This window comes from Anser anser (assembly GCF_964211835.1).
Source record: "Anser anser genome assembly, chromosome: 3".
Lineage (NCBI taxonomy): Eukaryota > Metazoa > Chordata > Aves > Anseriformes > Anatidae > Anser > Anser anser.
The window spans coordinates 14174257-14187536 of NC_139722.1; the positions used below are offsets into that span (position 1 = coordinate 14174257).

Consider the following 13280-nt stretch of genomic DNA (forward strand, 5'->3'; position numbering starts at 1 on the left):
CTCAATTACAGCAAAATGAAAGAACTTCAGCAAAATTTAATGTATGATAGACTGGGAAAAAAGTTTCCTCCTCTTAAATGCAAAATTTATCTCTGTAATTCTAATGAATTAGCAACGAATCTGAGGTGTGTGCTAATTCCCCAACCAACACCATTTAAAACGAGATAAAGGGCACTGTAATGCTTAATAACTTCATCCATAGTCCCCCTTGTGCACCTACAACAGAAATTCTGAAAGAAAAAAAGCTATCATTGAATGCAAGACTAACAGAGAACTTTATAATCCCATAAATACAGTACACGGCAGGTTTACATGCTTATTTTGTTGGTTCTATCAGAAAATATCTATTCTGATATGCCCTGTATGGAAAAATATATAGATGTCCTGTGAATATTTGTTGTTTTAAAAGGTTTGACATCTTGGGGGGGGGGGGGGGGGGGCCGGAATAAAAAGGAACAAAAGCAATTAGTCCTCCTGTTCCACACAGCAAAATCAGGTAGAGAATGAAACAAGCTTTAAATATAGGAATATTTCCACGGTATTTACAAACCTCAAGGAGAAGTGTTTGCTTAAAATGTACGTTGCAACCTTTACATATAGCTGTAGAAAATAAATGTTTCTAAGCTAAAGCTATACATGTAAAAATGCAGATAAACTGTTAGAAGGTTCAGCAATCAATGTGTATTTTTTGCAAGACATTCATAGGTTTGTGAGACAACATGGTAATGTTAGCTCACCTGGTCTAATATATTGCCTGCTTTAGGCTGCATAATTCTCCATATTTGCTTTCTTTGGCAAGGTCTGATTGGCCATGAAGATATACATAAAGACAGTAAGAGATTCAACACTATCTTTTTAAAAGGACTACCCTCACTTGAAGAAGTGTTGTGTTTGATTACCAGTTTGAACAAGGACAGCTTTACTGTCCATGTATAGGTTTGTTCTGCCTTTCTTTGTGCAGTCGGGGAGCCTGTCAGAACTTGTATTTTCTCTCTGTGAAGAAAATGACTTACTATAATCAAGTCACCTTCTAGTCTCATTTCCAGTAAGCCAAATAAATACAGTGGTCTGAATTATTTTTATTTACTTATTTATTTATAAGGTAAGAGGAGTACAGAAAGTGTTTCTGAAGTCCAGTAGCATATCCAAGGAAAAAGAAAAAAAAAAGAGAGAGACATTTTTTGAGTTGTGTATACAGCTCTACTGTTCAGATAGTCAAGAATCATGCTATTTTAACCCTTTTGCACAGTTCTTAAGTTCTATTGTGTATGGTTTATTATGGCCCTGCTTTGCAAGTTAGATTCTCAATCTGTAAATAAGGTCTACATTGCCTGTTCACAGACGTAGGACACAGAATTTGATTAATAAATTATTTTTGTCTGAACTGTCTCAGTTTTCCAAGATTCACGTCTCCCCATCTTTTGTCATTCATTTAGTGTTTTCATCTGAACATTTTACTGGCAGTGATTTTGTGTTTTCTTCTGGTTCACTGATTAAACATTCAACAAAGTTGGAAGTTACCATGCCTATGGGATGTCACTAGAAATTCACATTAGAATATGCATTTCAATGATCAACAGCTTCCTGAGATGTGTCACCTGGTTTATAATCTGTTTAATGTTTACATTACTGATTTCAAATACAGCTAATCTTTATGCCAGATAACATACAGTACTTTGTCACAAACACCTTACAAGAAGCTGTTTCATCAGTGTGCATCTATCATTATCAATTATATGTATAATTTGAAATTGTATAGTTTGTTTAACAACCCCCTTTTTTTTTTTTCTGTAAAACTATGCTGATTAGCAGTGGCTATAATTTAATCATTTAATTCTTTATTAATTAAATTCCCTAGCAGTTTTTTTTTTTTTTTCTCCTTATTTTTACCTTTGACTCAAGCTAGGTCACCTTGAATTACCTGGTTGCCTTGCTAAATTTTCTTTAACATTGAGAAATCATACTTCTTCCTCAAGGCCTGAATTTATTTTATTTTATCTTTATCTTTTTTTTTATTATTATTTCATATTTTATTTTGTTTTCAGGATTAACCACTGGAAAAACTAGAATGGTGATATTCTCAAACGAGGCCTACATGATTCTGTGATGTAAATTGTCCAGGTCATACGATTGTAAATATTTATCTCTACTGTATATGATATAACATTTTATTTACTGTCTATTATTTACTCACTCATGGCCTGCAGTTTGTCTCAGTAGTTCTCATGTGATATGCGAATTATAATGCTACTTTGCAAAGCATACCCCCCCCAAAACGAAATAAATTATTAAACATTCTGTTAGTGTTTCTCAGTAATAGACCTAATGTAGTTATTAACTTCATTTTGATTATTCTTACTATGATTATATGAAAAATGTCTGTAAATTTTTCTAGTCTAATCTATAGATCTAATATAGATAATATTAGATTTAATATTAGATTTAATCTAATATAGATTTATACATGTACGTCTATGAGACATATGAGACATGAGACATGAGAAAATGTCCCTAAACAGCAGAATTTTCCCTTTTTTCAAAAAAAATGTTTTTTACTTATTTGAGACATATCTGAAATTTAATATATATTAAATTTTCACTTTTTAATTAGAATATATTTTTTATTTCAAATTGTTCAATCCTTAGCACTTTAACCTAGAGAGGGTTTAAGAAAAGAGAATCTCTTTTTTTTCTTGTTATTCTATAAAAGTCTTCTAAAAGAACTTCCAACTTACCATCATGAATTTACACTCCTTTACTTTCCTAATAGCCAATATCAATTAAAAATTTCTTCAGATTTCAGGAAAATTGCCTCTGTGAAACATCACAGCTTCTTTTCTTTCCATAATACATTTAGAATACATTTAGAATACATAACACATTTAGAATACATTTAGAATCTGCCCTCTCTTTATTTATTATAATTGCACTCCACTTGTGTTTACTGGTTGCTGGTCAACATATAGTTTAAAATATTTTTTAGAACAAGTTATTAAACAAACTTAATTTCATCATTAGGTATAATACCATATGTGTTAGAAAACTTATCAACAGTATCTACTTTGGAAACATCAGTATCTGAACAGGAACTCCAAGATATATATACTGCAAGATTATGGCTACTCAAGCCAAAATTCCCACAACAGCTTAATTCTTCCTTCTAAAAATTAAAGACAAATATTTGAATTCTGTCTCAGGTTGTAAGATGAGACTGGCTTGTAAGAAACTCACCACTAGTGGTCTTTAAAATTAGCATAGTAACCTGACTCCTGTTACCTTTACAGTTCAACTTGGCTCTGCCAATCTCTTTGCCTGGCTAAATTGGCTGGCTAAGTGTTGGCTGGCTAAATTATAATATCGTTCTTTTGAAGATTTTTTTTTTCTTTTGAGATGGCTTCACATATATTGTTTTTCCCTCCAAAATGATACAATTCCATTGTATATTTGTAATTGATACCCTAGCAAATTCTGTCAGAAAGTATGTATTGCTTTTTTACTTGTAAATTCTAATCTTTACCAGTATTATAAAATCTCCTTTCAGTGTTGAGAGTCTCCAGTTCATGTTAGTTTTTACTCAGAATTATGCATCTTATCTTTAATACTTAAATATTAATGTGACAGCCACATGAATTTTTTAAAGTCTTACTTCTGTGAATGGGAAGTGAAGTGCTTCCAAGCAGATTATGCATAGTTTCCTCTCTTTCAGATCCTTTGTAAGGTCCCTGCTGCCCTCTCTAAGCTTTAGTTCTGCTTGATTGTGGGACACTTATAACTGCATGAATGCTTTCCAAAAATATTTGAAAGTACCATTCAGACTTCAGTGTGGAAGTGGTTCTTGAGATGAAGAGACCTAAAGAGAATGAGCTGAACCTGAATTGTTTGGTCAAAGGGGTAGCTGTACTGAATATTGCTTGTTGAAGTCAGGACCAAAAACAAAAATTTAGCCGTAATAAAACACTTTTTTTTTTTTTCTTTTTCCCCAGGAAGCTGATATTTTAAATAGTTGCCATAATGCACTTATAATTTAATTTCAAATGTAAGGGATTTCCGCAGCAGAAAATCAGACATAAAATAAATTACTTAAACATCCATAAAATCCTGATTAGTCCTACAGGTGCTAGAACTTCATCCATTTAAATTGAGATTTGAAACTGATAGGCTTACTAATCTGGGTTTGTAAAATGCAACACAAATTTTATATAATTCTCTTTAGGGTAAATTTAGAAAGATCATTTTAATCCCATGGGCTTTATCTTGCATAGTGAAAATGACTTGAGAGTTTATGAAATAAAATCAGTTTCTCATAAAAACTGGATCTGTCCTCTTTTACTTAAATCTTTCAAATATGTCTATACCTTTCAGCTCCCCCTCCCCCCTTTCATCCCATTTTTTATCTTCAGAAACACAAAATAGCAATTACTAATATACTTAGAAAAAAAAAAAAGTAAAAGGAAGACTTCTCTGAAGTTGTTACAGACATTATATGAACTATTTTAAACCAGCTATGTAAGAAACAAGAAGATCTTCCTGTTCCAGTTCCCAGAATTAAAGAACACCTTTGGTCTTCACTGTGCAGTTCTCGCAGAAACTGAGATTTACATGTGTATTTATAATAAAAAGATAAAAGGAAAATCCTGTCTTTTATGAAACAGTATTAGCTATTATTTTAGTGGAACCAGCTTTTAGCCTGAGCCCTACCTAATGCTACAGTTGCACAATAAATAAAGCAGGTTAACAATTGTTCCTTGACTCTGCGGCAAACCGGCTTAGTTCAGTTCATGCTCACTGCCTAAGCATGTTACTTCACCATATCAGGTGATACATCCAAAATGCCTCTTGGGAACAGTCCCTAACTAGTCCTGTCCCCTGAACTACAGGTGGTCTCTGTCTGGGAAAGTCCTGACAAAAGTTAAAGCAGCAAAAAAAGGCACATTAACCATTCAGCCATATGGACAGTTGTGAGGTAATGCTCTCAAGCTAGTGTCCGTTTCACTTCACTAGCAGGCAAGTCAAATGTCAACATGACTTATGAGTTGAAGTCAAGATTACTGTGTATCAAAGATAATGTTTCACAAGTCTTAAAATGAATGAAGAATCTTTATGAATTGTCGACAATGATTCTACACTTTTAGTTTTGACTCCCCAAACCAGGAAAGAATCCAACAGAGCAGATTAATTTTACGTAACTTAAATAACATAGCATCTATATCTGACCTGTTTGTCTTTTTTAATGGTACAAAGATACAGGTACAAAGAAACAGTGCAGTTTTTCTGGACCCATTTTAGACATCTATGTTAGGATGAGAATAATTTTAGGATGTGCCTATTTCTTTCCTTTTACTGTAATGGAAACCGCAGACAGCTGTCTAAAATGTAGACATTAACATTTGGTCAGATGAATTCTACTCAAAGAGCCTCAATTTTATTTATTTATTTATTTATTTATTTAATTTTCCTCTAGTCTGAGTTACAACTTGGGATAAAGTATTCTGCAGATGGTCAAAAAATCTACAGTTGTCCTATGTCACTTGCACAATCAGATCTTTTATCAAGTTTCGAAGAACAATATATTGATTCACTGAGAAAGCACAGTTTAAACAGAAGATTAAGTATCATTTTCTGAGACAGAATCAGTAGCCCAGGGCAGCTATCTCAAGGAAATTTGGTTTTCTCTGCAGCACACTGCAGATATTTTTTCACCTCTGTTTTCTAGAAACATGTTAAGAAGAAAGAGTGTTTCTCAGAAAGCTTTTCAACTGTCCAAAAATTTAATGGAAAATTTTCTTGTGGGCATTATAACAATACAGACTGTTGAAAGAAGTCCTAATGAAGAGAGAGCAGCCATTAAAGGCCAACATAAGGACTGTATTCAATACATAAGTAATGACATCAAAGTAAAAAGAAAAAAAAATAATTATTGGGCTATAATGGATTACGGGCTAAAGTTGTTGATGGACTAGTAACAAAAATGAAGAAAATATTGTGAGAGTTAGAGTTGTGCAGAACCAAGGAGAAAGATGGGACAATTATGATTTTATGGTTTGATTTTTCAGTAGTCCTGTGTAGAGCCAGATATTGGTCCCTTCTAACTCAGGTTATTCTATGATTCTTTGAATCTGTGATTACATTGGCTGCTGAATTAATAGATGTCTCGAGCAATCGAGTTGGATCTCAAGAGGTCCCTTCCAATCTGAATGATTCTCATATCCTCTCTTTCTGTCTCTTCCATTTTTTTCTTGAGGGGTCTAAGAGTGATAAAGATTAAAAAAAAAAAAAAAAAAAAAAAAAAGAAAGTAACTGTATAATTATTAAAATATTCTTAAACTAAACTTTTAACCTAATCACATCTGTTCCTTAATTAAATATTGCCAGACACAAAGGCTGCATGCCTGACTGGTGATAGCAACTCACATGTTCCCTTGGCATGCCGTAAAATTAAGAGGAAGTTCTACTTGGAATAATCTCTTCTGTTTCATCTTGCAAGATACAGCAAGAGTTGACAATAACTTATGTCACTGCAGGTCAGTGCCTACAAGGTTTGAAAAAGCCTTTGACGTGAACTCTTTCATCAATGATCTGAGAACTTTTGCTCTATTGCAGCACTGTATTTTTGAATCCATCATGTAAAGCACAGAATCAATGTTATCTCTAGTCTGTATCTACTTGACATTCCAATGGAAAATTTTATTTTAAAGTATATTTCCATCGTATCACCCTGTATAACCTCATATTTAGTGAAGAAAATGCAAATTTAACAAATGGATTTTGGCAGTGATTGTAGACATATGATTCAAGTATATTAAATTACTTGTGGGTAATTTGAGAACATAGGATATTGTAATACAGCGTATAAATATGATTAGTTTAACCTAGAGAACCTCATTAATAATACACGCTAAGTGCTTTTCCTGCCTTTATCGACTGCATGGAACGTTTGAGGGGTTTTCTAATGTTGTCATAATTGAGGTTTTAAATATGGTTAGGCTTTCTCAGTGTTCTAAGCTAAACATATATATAAAATCTAATCCTATGAAATAAAATAATATATATATTCTGGTAATTCTGTTGTGCATCTGTCAAAGCTTATGAATAAGTCTGTACATTAAGACCTAACTAAATATTTCATAACATCTACACAGATTATTTTAGATACCTTCAGATTCATTGCACAAAAGCAGTATGCTTCTCTGAAGTATTGTGCCAGGCAGTCATTTTCTGACTCTTGTACAAATTAAAATTGAAAAATCTTTCATTCTGTACCAAATTAATCATGCTAAAAATATACTGTTTAAGGAGCTTGAAACTTAGTGACAGAAAATGGGAGTCCTAAATATTTGTGACTTTCAGCAGGGTTGTGAATCAAATATGCTAGCATAAAAAGTGATGTTGATTTATAAAAAGAAATTCAAGAATTTGCTGTGATAATTTAAGAAAAATCAGTTCTGCTCTTTCAAGAGGAGCTCAATACTTCAGCAGAAGTAATCTTTTTTGCTTTTTGAACTGGATTTAATGGAATCTTCCACAAAGTCATGTATTTTAAGATGAGAATTAACCACTATAGCAACGTGTTCTGAATTATGTCTGAATTCAGTCTACAGCATTTCAAGAAGAGCTTCCTGCAGTTGTGGAAATTGTTTTTCTCTGTTCCATGTGTAGATACCACCAAGAGAAAGAACTTGCACTTTTGTCTGACCTCATTCTGGGTTTGCAGTGTTGCTGTTTATTTATTTAATTATTTATTTTAACTGCATTTCTCCAAGGAGGGATACTCCACAGCCTCTCTGGGCAACTGTGGAGTCTCCCTCCTTGGAGATCTTTAAAAACCATCTGGATGTGAACTCCAGAGGTCCCTTCCAACCTTAATCGTTCCATGATTCTGTGATTCTGTGATACAATCTTCCACAATGAGTTAAATGTTACAAACTCAGAGGGGATTGCCAAGCCTGTTAAAAAAGCATGATACTAAAATGGGGGAAAAGGAGAGATTACAGGTCTGAGCAATGGGGAAATAAAATCATTACAGCTAATTAAAGTCCTCAGGCAAGAAAGTGAAGAATTCTTCAAGACTATTTTTTCCATAGAGTCTAGCCTGGTGTTTGAGTGACCAGTAAGAAGACACTGGGAACAAAAGGAGGACATCAGATGATAGGTTGTCTGTAAAGATATTAATATTTCAAAACTCATAGAATCATAGAATGATTTGGATTAGAAGGGACCTTAAAGATCATTTAATTCCAACATCCCTGCCTGGGGCAGGGATACCATCCGCTAGACCAGGTTGCTTAAAGTCCTATCCAACCTGTCCTGAAAAAATTCTAGGAATGGGTGCATCCATAACTTCTCTGGGCAACCTGTTCCAGACCTTCATAATAAAGAATTTCTTCCTTATATCTAAAATGAATCTCCCCTCTTTTAGTTTAAAATCCTTGCTCTCTCACTAAACTTCCTGACTCTCGCACGGGTATTTAACAGTGCTTAAATAACAGAATCACAAAGAAGATGAAGAAAAAGAAAAAAAAAAAAGATCTGGATTTTATTGATGGACCATTTGGTGGGTAAGGAATTGGCTGGATGGTCACACTCAAAGAGTTGAAGTCAACAATCTGATGTCCATGTAGAGACCAGAGACGAGTGATGTCCCACAGCCATCTGTATTGGAACTGGTATTATATTTTGCAGGTGACATGGACAGTGAGACTGAGTGCACCGTCAGCAAGTTTGCAGACAACACCAAGCTGTGTGGTGCAGTTGAAACACTGGAGGGAAGGGATGGCATCCAGAGGGATCTGGACAGGCTTGAGAGGTGGACATCATGTAGTTCAAATAGGCCAAGTGCAAGGTCCTTCTTCTAGGCTAGGTTAATCCCAAGTACAAATACAAGCTGGGCAGAGAATGGTTTGAAAGCAGCCCCGATGAGAAAAACTTGGGTGTGCTGGTGGATTAAAATAATAATAATAAAAAAGAATATGATCTGGAAATATGCTCTTGCAGCCCAGAAACCCAATCTTACTCTAGGCTGCATCAGAAGAAATATAGCTAGCAGGTAGAGGGAGGTGATTCTCCCTCTGCTCCACTGTCGTGAGACCTTACCTGGAGTACTATGTTCAGCTCAGGGACAGCTGAAATCATAAGAAAGTCATGGACCAGTTGGAGCGAGTCCAGAGTAGGGCCAGGAAGATGATCAGAGGGCTGGAGCACTTCTCCTGTGAAGACAAACTAAGAATTGGGGTTATTTAGCAAAACAAGGAGAATGGAAGAGAAGGGGAAGGGGAAGGGGAAGGGGAAGGGGAAGGGGAAGGGGAAGGGGAAGGGGAAGGGGAAGGGGAAGGGGAAGGGGAAGGGGAAGGGGAAGGGGAAGGGGAAGGGGAAGGGGAAGGGGAAGGGAAGGAGGAAGGGGAGGCGGAGGGGAAGGGGGAAGGGGAAGGGGAAGGGGAAGGGGAAGGGGAAGGGGAAGGGGAAGGGAAGGAGGAAGGGGAGGGGGAGGGGAAGGGGGAAGGGGAAGGGGAAGGGGAAGGGGAAGGGGAAGGGGAAGGGGAAGGGGAAGGGGAAGCGGAAGGGGAAGGGGAAGGGGAAGGGGAAGGGCGGGGCGGGGCAGGGCAGGGCAGGGCAGGGCAGGGCAGGGCAGGGCAGGGAAGGGAAGGGCAGGGAAGGGCAGGGAAGGGCAGGGAAGGGCAGGGAAGGGCAGGGAAGGGAAGGGAAGGGCAGGGCAGGGCAGGGCAGGGCAGGGCAGGGCAGGGCAGGGCAGGGCAGGGAAGGGAAGGGAAGGGAAGGGAAGGGAAGGGAAGGGAAGGGAAGGGAAGGGAAGGGAAGGGAAGGGAAGGGAAGGGAAGGGAAGGGAAGGGAAGGGAAGGGAAGGGAAGGGAAGGGAAGGGAAGGGAAGGGAAGGGAAGGGAAGGGAAGGGAAGGGAAGAATTTGAGCTATTTTGGCTCAAATTATTACTATTGTTAACTTATAAGTTAACAATACAATAACTTTCTCTTTATTTCTCCCTTTTCCCTTTCAGAGTTTTTGCCCCGTGTTGTTTACGAGTTCAAACTAAATTGATTAAGCAAGTGTTAAATTGTTCACAGTATACATCATATTAAGAAGTCATGATGCATAAATTTCTAGATGCGAAGCCTATTTGTAAAAATAAATTCTATGATTATGCTAATGTAAGTCCTGTATCTAATTTCCTCTTCTAAAAGTTTACCCCTAAAGTCTTAAAATATGTAGTAGCTGTCTAACTGAGGCACACATAAAAATCAGCTGTTAAGCACAATGAAATATTCATTAAAAAGTCCAACCTGGGGAAAAAAAATAAAATTCTGTTGTCTTAAGTTCTATTTTGTTACATTAATGATATGTTAATAATTCCATTCATCTTCAAGGTGCTTTACCAGCATTAAGGTTATTTGGTATGTAATATTTTTTTCCTATCATACAGAAAATGAAACCAAGACAAACAGAGCCACTTAAATAACTTGTACAGAACACAGTGTGCCAAAGCCAGGATTAGAACTCAAAATTCCTGACAGTCATCAGAACATTTTTCAAACTTTCAAATTCAATTTGCCAGTCAAGTACAATACCTTCAAGTCACTGCTGGTGTTTATTTCAATTTTAAAGAAAAAATGGGAGGTATAGCTATAGCACATAAGGCCAAAATTCAGCTTTATTTACAGTGATGTCCACATCACTCCTAAAGATAAGAATCTGATACTCAAAACCTTGTGTGAAACTTATCAAATGATGTATCTTACAACAAGCTCTAGTGATGCCAGACACTTATCTAACTGTAATATAGAATCATAGAATCATAAAGGTTGGAAAAGACCTCCAAGATCATCTAGTCCACTGTCCCCCTGCCACCAGTATCACCCACTAATTTATGTCCCTAAGTACCACATCCAACCATATTCCTTAAATATCCCCAGGGATGGTCACTCTACCACCTCCCTTGGCAACCCTTTCCAATGCCTGACCACTCTTTCTGAGAAGAAATGTCTCCTAATTTCCAACCTATTCTGATCCCCCTGCCCCCCCCCCCCCCCCCCCCCAGCCACCCCAACCCAGCACAACTTGAGGCCATTCTCTCTAGTCCTATCACTAGTTATCTGTGAGAAGGGGCCAAACCCCAGCTCCCCACACCTTCCTTTCAGGTAGTTGTAGAAAGCAATAAGGTCTTCCCTGAGCCTCCTCTTCTCCAGACTAAGCAACCCCAGTTCTCTCAGCCGCTCCTCATAGGACTTGTGTTCCCGGCCCTTCACCAGCTTCATAGCCCTTCTCTGGACATGCTCCAGGGCTTTGATGTCCTTCTTGTAGTGAGGGGCCCAAAGCTGAACACAGTACTGAATTGTGGCCTCACCAGAGCAGAATGCAAGGGGACAGTCACCTCCTTGGTTCTGCTGGCTACACTATTCCTGACACAAGCCAGGGTTTCACTGGCCTTATTGAACATCTGGGCACACTGCCGGCTCATGTTTGGGCGAGCATCAACTAACACCCCCAGATCCTTTTCTTCTGCATGCCTTTCCAGCCACTCTGCCCCAAGCCTGTAGTGTTGAATGGGGTTGTTGTGACCAAAGTGCAGGACCCAGCACTTAGCCATGTTGAACCTTTTCCCATTAGCTTCTGCCCATTGATCCAACCTGTCCAGGTCCCTAGGGCCTTCCCACCCTCTGGCAGCTTGACACTTCTCCCCAACTTGGTGTTGTCTGCAAACTTACTGAGGTTGCACTCAATTACCACATCCAAGTCATCAATAAATATATTAAGGAAGATGGTCCCCAACACTGACCCCTGGGGAACACCACCTGTGACTGGAATACTTGCGTTTTTGTTATTTAAACATATCCCATATAAGAAAGTCAATAAATGTGTAAGGAAATTAAGTCAATGAAGTCAGTAAAGATGTAAGGAAATATACCTTTCTCAGAAATCAAAGTTTTGCATCAATTTCATGGATTATGATTCATATCCACAGACTCATTAAGGCTGTTGCTTTTTTTGAACTTTGTTGGCGTTCTGCCTTGCCATTGCTGGACAGTAGAGGTTCATCATCTGTCCATGACAAAGTTCACTCAAATACAAAGGCAGGAATAGCATAAAATATTTCTGAAGGATAACTTAAGCCTGTTTTCGGATAACAAGAATTAACTTTGAGGGTAACCTCTTTCTAAACTCAACACCACTTCTAAGGTATACTGCGAAAATTTCGTAACACCCCAAACCAAACAGTACTAAACAATGGATGTCATTCTGATGAAACAAAATCCATTGTAGTTTATCTTGAACTTTTACTTCACCTGCTTTAAACTATTTATTAAAGTTCTTTGGATATATTTTTTCAGATGTTTTCATTTACCAGCTCCTTTATATTTAATTTTCTAGATATAAAACTAATGATTTTTTTCCTAATTAATCTTTTAAATTTTCTCTTTAATTTCTGTTTACATTTTTTAATATTTTATATATATATATTTTCTGTTTTAGTTTCATCAAAGATTTTATTAGGTAGTTTCTCGTCAATACAATTGAAGTTGAGAATCTTTGTGCAACTGAGGAGGGCTTCAGAATGTCTCTGTAGCACTGAACACAGCTTGAGCTCTCCTTAAGGTATATGAGGTATTGAGAGTTGAACAATTTCTCCATGTAGAGAAGGACAACATAGAACAAGATTTTGAGCTTTTATTTTCCATCCCTTATGTCCTACCAACTTCATTATTAGTTATCCTGTCAAGAACTTAAAAAACAAACAAACAAATAAATAAAAAGTGAAGAAAACATGCAATAATGGCAAATTAAACATTTTTTATTTGTTTATTTAGTCAGCTGTTACATTTCATTTATCTTAAGTAATTTACAGAAGACATGAAGAACATTTTGTGAAAAATAAGAAATGGAAAACAATCCTTATTTTCTAATTTAAGTTTCATTTTAGAGAAAAGATCACAATTCAGTAAAAGCTTGTCTTTATGTGAAAAATGCTGACTAGTTTTAAACTCAAACTCTTGAGTTCTTTTGAGAATATAGCCACTTACATAAATGGAATGTTAAACAGTGTAAATATCTGTGTATAAAAACAGTGGATACTGATGCAGAGGCAGTGGATTTACTGTCACAAGTAATTTAACATAATCTTTGACCTGTTGCTCATTTAACCCTTGTTCAAGATCATTTATGAATGGCAGTCCCCTCAGAGACTCCTTCCCACACTAAAAAAGCTGATACTTTATTCCCACACTTCCTTTCTGGACCAGTTGTCGAAGCACAAGAGGACCTCCCTTGTTATCCCATA

At 36.7% G+C, this 13280-nt stretch overlaps 1 long non-coding RNA gene across 1 annotated transcript; it reads left to right on the top strand.

Annotated features, from left to right (window-relative positions):
- The first annotated feature begins 6292 nt into the window (after positions 1 to 6292).
- LOC310897801 lies at positions 6293 to 10537 on the top strand. Its single transcript, XR_014582594.1, has 3 exons — positions 6293 to 6521; positions 8680 to 8803; positions 10005 to 10537. It is a non-coding gene; the product is annotated as an uncharacterized lncRNA (long non-coding RNA).
- Positions 10538 to 13280: the final 2743 nt, after the last annotated feature.